General features: G+C 37.9%; 1 protein-coding gene across 1 annotated transcript in view; it reads right to left on the reverse strand.

The window, feature by feature from the left end:
• VWC2 (von Willebrand factor C domain containing 2) overlaps positions 1-1,898 on the reverse strand; it is a 201,458-nt gene extending 199,560 nt beyond the window's left edge. The window contains exon 1 of the mRNA XM_003762539.2: positions 952-1,898. The gene's annotated coding sequence lies outside the window, so the exon portion shown is untranslated. The remainder of the gene's footprint in view (positions 1-951) is intronic.
• Positions 1,899-7,653: the final 5,755 nt, after the last annotated feature.

Consider the following 7,653-nt stretch of genomic DNA (forward strand, 5'->3'; position numbering starts at 1 on the left):
TTAGGTATGGAATAAATCAGAGAAACCAAATTTTATATTAGGGGTTGATAGAAAGCAAAGTCCTTTCCAATAATTTGATGAATACAGTTAATTTAAAAATGATAATTTTAAAAAAGGTTGTTGGTTGGAGTTGTGGAAGATTGGGAAAGGATGGAATGGAGGAGGAATAAATCCACTAGGCCTCCATAATGGGCAGTACCCTGGGAAGAAGTCATTGGACCTTTTTCTTGTGTTAGAACAGCCCATGGCAAAAATACTAAAATGACCCACCTCTACAGCTGAACTTTGCCCTCCCTTTATACCTGGCTCTGTAGGCTCATCAGCTTGGAGAGAGTTGATGGCAACCCAATCAGTTTCTCCTATCTCTTGCAAGATAAGGTTAGGTGATGGAAAGGGGGGAAGAAAAAAACACCCAATAAGGCATCATGAGCCCCACCTTTCTGAGGAAAGGGGGCATACAAACAAAATAAAAGTAAGGGGAGAGGGGAAAGCAAAGACAATACAACTGTGGTCTTCCCCATACTTCATCCTGGGCTTCTAAAAGTTTGTGACTTTTGATGGACAAAGAGACGAAAATGGATCTCCCGGGTAAGGGATATGGGAAGGAAACCAATGTCTACCTGGTTAACCCATTCAGCCCAAAGCGCCTACCCTGAGATTTGCCAGGAAGCTTTCCTTCAGCTTTCTCTTCCCAGCCAGGCTACTATACCCCTGCCCTTTCCACCCCACAAGCTTGTCTATCCTGGGAGAAGCTACCCTTATTTACAAAGTTTCCTCACAAGCTGTGGGGGGAGGGCAGTGGACGTATTGCCAAGTCAGAGGAGTGCAATGTAATGGTAACTCAGAAAAAAATTTCCCCGTCCCTGTACCCACTCCCTGTTCTCCCACCAAGCGAAGCTCTACATGCATGCATACGCACATGCACACATGCATGCATACATGCGTACATACATGGGTTCCGAGCTCGGGCTAGATCCCTTTATCCCCGTTGGTTCTTGGGATGAATTGGCAGCAGCTTCCACCGAGCTTCGGCTCCCATACTCCGGCCAGAGAGGGGACCAACAGCCCCAGGGACCTGCAGAGTAAACACACAGGGAGCACATCCACCTCTCAGCCCTAGGAACATCCGCTAGGCTAAAACATCTCTGGAGGCTTTTTCCTTCCCCTTTCTATTTGTTTTTCATCCTGGCTAAAACTCGTAGCAGACACTCCCTCCCCCAAATAGAAAGAGTCCCCGGAGTCTTCAACGCTAAACGCAGAACGAGGGGTGCCTCTCAGCCTGCCCTATCCTCGTCTGGTGGGGCGGTGGGTGCCCCTCCCTCTGGGCGGTGGTCTTCTTGCCCTCTCCTAGGCGACTCTTCCTGGTGCAGGATGCGGGCTGACTCTGGGATGGCTTCAGAAGCCCAGGCTCGAGGATGCAAGTCCAGCCACCCGGCGGCTTAGGACAGAGCACAGCAGAGAGCAAACGCTACCAGCCGGGCTTGCCAAGTCAGAGTGAGAGGCCAGAGGGGGAGCTGAAGTCCTTCTGCAACCAGCGCTCTTCTCTCCCCCGGAGCTGGGGCTGCAGCCACACATCTGGCTGCACCACACAGGTCGCTCCTTCCCCCTCACATGCGCGCGCTCCAGCTGTTCTCCTTATCCTTGCTCTGCCTTCCCTCATGCGTTCTTTGCATCCTCCTTTGGTCCTTCATCACCCCTTCTCGGTATGTACGTGTCTGACTCCTCTACGTCTGCCCTTCACTAACTCTAATTTTCAGTTTTCGTTTTAACATCTGCCTTTTATTGTGTCTCTTTAACTCACCTGCCTCATCTCTCCTGTTGCTCCGTCTATCTGTTTGTCCATTTCTCTTCTTGCACCTCAACCCTCCTTCCCATCCCACCCCCCAACCCCTACCGATGCTTGTATTTTATCTCCTTTTGTCAATCACTTTTACCCTACTCTTTCTTTCCTCTTAATTTTGTCTCCTGTCTTCTTTATCACTTCCTCATTCCTTAATGCCCTCCCTTCTTTTCCCTTTCCACTAACATTCCCATCACAATTTAGCGGGAAAGCCTGATCAAATTACATCCATCTGTAAGTTCCTATGACTTTTTTAGATGAGCTTGTGGGGGATGGGATTGAAGGCTAAATTTGTATGTTTTTTTACATGCACTTTGCCCTATCCTCAACCCAATCCCACTCTTACTACAGATCCATGAGTAGAGTCTGAAACTTTGTAGAAAGGAAACTATATACACAAACGTTGTATTTTGGGAAGCTGTGCATAGCATTCCATGTAATCGACTAATTTATTGTTGTTAACTTTGGTAGGCAGGATAGTTTGTTTGCTGATATTAATGTGTTTCGGAGATGTTTTTGGAACCTGTTGTACATTCAATCAGATTGCCACATGACTTCCATAACTTAGAAAGAAGCAACCATGCATAAACAATTTAGCACAAACACACTCATAAAAATTAAATTATTACAAGCAGGGCTGGTTACCCCTTATGGCTGTGGCTTTCTCATGCATTCCACATCTTTTTATACAAATGAATTCCATTAAAATGACTAGAATGAGAAATTCTTGAAAACAGAAACAAGTTCCCTGAGAAATGTGTTCAGGTTTCACCATTTTAATTTTGTCATGATAGGATAGGATATTATGAACTAGTATTTAAATTATCTTCAAGTTTCCCTTTCAGCACTATCTTCTACTTCTCTCCCTTTGCTGAGTCACATTCCCCAGTGGGTATGGGTAGGAGGGGTGGAGGAAAACAAGGGTGCTATAGCAAACAAGAAAAATCTGGGTTTGAACTACCCTAGTACTTGTGTAGCCATGAGCAAATCAAATAACCTTTGTACCTCTCAGTTTTTTCATAGGAAAAATAGGAAATAGGAAAAAATAGGAAATGTTAAATAGGAAAAAATACTTATGGTACTTATTCAGTAGGGTTGTAGTGTCAAATAAGTTTATAATTGTAATATGAATTTCAAATACTAGAGTATTATATAAATGTTAGCTTTCACTTTGTTTCAGTAGAATGTAAATTTTCAGAAGGCAGGAACTGTTTTATATTTTCTTTTCAATTCTCTGTGCCTAAAATAGTAGATGGTTAATAAACACACTTGTTGAGCTTGGTTACAGAGGACAATTGGTTTTGATTACAGATAACTTTTATTCATCTTAGTATTATATGATATTAAAGCTAAATGTCTTATGCAAAATATGAAGGACAAAAGGTTATAAAGAGAGCTTGAGGTCTCAGTAACTCAGTTCAACTCCTGACATGGATACTTTCATATTTTGTGATCCTGGACGAGTCAATTCACTTTTCTCAGTCTGTTTCCCTCAGTGGTAAAATGAAGATATGAGACTGCCCAATCCTTTCCACAGAATTATGTCAGAGAAGTATGTTACAAAACAGAAAGAACTATGTAGCAAAAACTCACTTTTCTATAAGTCTTTTCAAAATGTTTTCCTCACAGTAGCCCTGTAAAGTAAGTAGTAAAAATTTTGCTGTCTCTATTTTATTGATGAGAAAACCAAGAATAGCTAACCCATGGTCGGACAGCTCCTAAGTATCCTTCTCATGGCTTAGCCTTGGCCTCTACATTCTTGGTCTGCTGGGTTTTTTGTTTGGTTTGTTTGTTTGTTTTCCAATGCCTCATAAGGCTTCCCCTATCATGGTGAGCTGACAGTTACAGAGCACTTTATCATTACAAACCACTTTATGTAACCTAACTCATTCAAGGCTTTATTATGGCTATATTTTGAGTGAAAAAAATTGTAAATTTTCTAATTAGGAGAATAGAAATGATGTCCCTTTATTGATTGTATTTCATAATAATACAGTAAATAATGCTTAGCTCCATCCACCCAGTGGTCACAGTGGATACTCATGTATATTGGTCAGTATCATAGCTGGCAAATGAGGAATTAAAAAGATTAGGAACTAATTATGCTGCCAAATGTTCAACTACAAGGTTTATTCTGAAAGATATTCAACTGGAGATGGCCATGAGATGAAAAAGAAGAGATTGAGAGGAAAGTATAACAAACCCCCCAGGGAGACATTTCAGAAATATTTCTACCTTGGAAGATAAATGTTAAACATTGCATTAATATAGCCATAATTATCTGAGAAATTTGGGAAAAAATAGGCAATTTTTGCATTCATTAGTGGAATTGAATGGAAAATCATTTCCAATATCTTTCTCATTGTGACACCATATTTATTATTTTCTTTCCTTTTATGACAATTTAGCCTTCTTCTAAGTATACTAGAGGTATATAGCACATCTACATTACAAACTCCATTTTAATATAGTTCATTACAGTTTCTTTATAGGAGAAATGTTAGCCATATTATTACCTGAAAATCTGTTCATTGAAATTCTGCCAGAAGGTGGTTAGGCCCAGGGGCAGCCCCAGGCAAAACTATAAATCAATAGCAGTCTCCCTTAGGTGATTTTAGGCCTTTCCATCCCCCCACCGCTTCATTCAATTTGATAAGCATTTATTTATTAAGTGTCTACCTACAATGAACATGGTCCTAAGCTAAATTCTGAGTATACTGAAAGGAAGAAATGAGAGACACTTTCCTTGTTTCAAAAAGTTGGACTCTTATGAGGAAAGGAATGAAAATTCCTGGAATCCGGATTGGTTAAGCATTATATTCATCCTACCCACTCATATTCCCCCACCTATTGGATCCCACTTCATCCCTACAATCAAATTCAGAGACACTGCCAGCTGAAATACAAATCTCTTTGATGGTGCTTGGTTATCAAAAGTAATTCTAAGATTCCTCTACCCTGGATCTCCCAGAAAGTGTTTTATGTTCCAATAGACCCTTCTTCTAACCCCTTCATATGTATTTCCCTTTCTTTCATGGACTTGTCCTCAGATAGAAAGAATGTGATCATATTTGAATGCAGATTAATTTGAAAGTCCATAAATATCGGTGTTATTGAATTTAACAGGACATATTAATAATAATTGGGTCTGTCTGACCATTCTTCTAAACTATAAGTTTAATGAGGGCAGAGACTGTGAATCTCCCTACCCACTGCTCTGCACCTAATAGACATTCAAGTGTCTCTTTAATAATGAATGAATGAATGAATGAATGCAAAAGAAAATGCTTAATGAAAATGACTAGCATTTAATTAGCATTTTCATGTTTATAAAGTTGGTGAAGGACACTGTGAGCCAGGGGGACTTCTAGAAACCATTCTGGTTACATGAACTAAATAGCTGACTCCTAGTAATATTCTCAAAAGCATCTGTGACCTAATCTATTTGGATATTTCATCCAAGAATGAAATTAAAAACTTCTCCAGGTCTGCCCAACCTGTGCAAATCTTTTTCATGAATTCAACTTTTGCGGTCCCTCAGATGCATTAGAGATTTGTTTTTTCACTTTCTTTTGGTTTTATGAGAATATCAGCAGAAGATTAGCAATCATTCTTCCATTCCTTAACTTTACCACTTGCCAGTTCATCTTTTCTTCCTTTGATACATTTCATGACTTCTTTTTACCTCTTTCTTCTGAGTTCTTCAAGGATTTAAAATAGTATGCGTTGATACATATTCAGTCTCCATAGTTCTCTATCTGGATGAAAATTGCATTTTCTATCCCATGTCTATTGGAATTGCCTTCAATTTTCAGATTGTTGAGAAGAACCAAGTCGATTACAGTTGCCTATCACATGATCTTTTTGTTACTATGTATAATGTTCGCTTGGTTTTGCTCACTTTCCTCAGCATCAATTCATGTAAGTCTTTTCAGGCTATTCACATTTCCAGTAAGCTTCATCATGGCTTTCTATGTGACTGTCATTTTTAATTTTTCAGTGACTCATATCTCATGTAGCAATATTACTATGTAGCAAAACTGGTAGATGATATTTTTAAAATGGGTCTTTGTTTCTAGAGAAAGTTTGATGTTATTGAAGGATTTTTACAATTTCCTAAAGGCAGTACAGTTTATCTCCTATGGCTTAATCAAGTCTGGGTCCAAATTACAAGTCATTTGCACTATCTGCCTCAGATATACAGTGACAGATGAGTTTCATAAATTGTCTATTCAAATATATGTCATAATACAGGCAATGAACATTTTCATCCACCTGGTTTTTCTCATATAAATGATTGGGTTTCCTGCTTGCCATACCGAAGCAAAATGAGGCCTTTTCTTAGCAGTCTTAGTCTGCTTCATAATACAAGGTTTTCAGAGTTTTTAAATTATATTTATTTTTGAGATTAAAATAAATTTTGATTGCCATATTTTAGGAAAACTTGTAAAATTATTTATTAGTTTTTGACCTTTATTTTTATGAGATATTGATTTCTACTTTTTTTTCTCCCTCCTCATCCCTCCACAAGATCAGTCTGATATAGGTTATCCATGTATAATCATATTAAATATATTTCCACATTAGTCAGGTTTTGAAAGAAGAATCAGAACAAAAAGAAAAAAAAAACACAAGAAAGGAAAAACAGAAAAAGAAGTGAAAATAGTATGCTTTCTACATTTAGATTCCATGTTCTTTATTTAAATGTGAATAGGATTTTCCAACACTAGTCTTTCAGAATTGTCCTAAATCATTGTATTGCTGAGAAGACCAAAGTATATCAATGTTGATCATTTCTACAATGTTGGTATTATCTGTATAGAATGTTCTCCTGGTTTTGCTCACTTTACTCAGCATCATGGGGAAAAACATGAGAAACAAACAAACAAAAAACGTTGAAAATAGTATGCTTAGATACATATTCAGTCTCCATAGTTCTCTATTTGGATGAAAATTGCATTTTCTATCCCACATCTATTGGAATTGCCTTCAATTGTCAGATTGTTGAGATGAACCAAGTCCATTGCAGTTGACTATCACGTAATCTTTTTGTTACTATGTACAATGTTCTCTTGGTTTTGCTCACTTTTCTCAGCATCAATTCATGTAAGTCATTCCAAGCTTTTCTGAAATTGGCACATTCATTATTTGTTATGCAGCAATAATATTCTATTACATTCACATAGTATAACTTAGTCAGGCATTCCTCAGTTTGCTGGGTATCTATTCAATTTCCAGTTTCTTGATACTATAAAAAGGACTACTACAAACATTTTGAAATGTGTGAGTCCTTTTGCTGTTTTTATGATCTTTTTGGCATATAGACTTAGTAGTAAGACTCCTGGATTAAAGTATATGCCCAGTTTTATACTCTTTTGGGCCAAGTTCCAAATTTTTGCTTCCCTTCTAATCTTTGTTGCATTTATTTTGTTTGTGCAAAAACTTTTAAATTTAATGTAATAATAATTACTCATCTCAAATTTCACAATGTTCTCTCTCTTCTGTTTGGTTATAAAATTTTCCCTTCTCCATAAATATGACAGGTAAACCATTTCTTTCTCTTCTAATTTGCTTATGGTATTACCCTTTATGTCTATAGAAAAACTTTTGAATTCCCTCTGGGCCTCTATCTCACAGTGTTTTGACTGAAGCCTGGAATTATGGGTTTATTTTATTCTATTTACTTTAATTTTTTTTTTTTTTTTTGCCTATAGGAACATTGCTTAGAACTCTGGGTGATTAATACAGATGTTCCTCAGTTACTATCATCCAAAGTCTTTATTTAGCTCTAATGTTATAGGAGGCAGTCTGAC

The sequence above is a fragment of the Sarcophilus harrisii genome, chromosome 1 (genome assembly GCF_902635505.1).
Source record: "Sarcophilus harrisii chromosome 1, mSarHar1.11, whole genome shotgun sequence".
Lineage (NCBI taxonomy): Eukaryota > Metazoa > Chordata > Mammalia > Dasyuromorphia > Dasyuridae > Sarcophilus > Sarcophilus harrisii.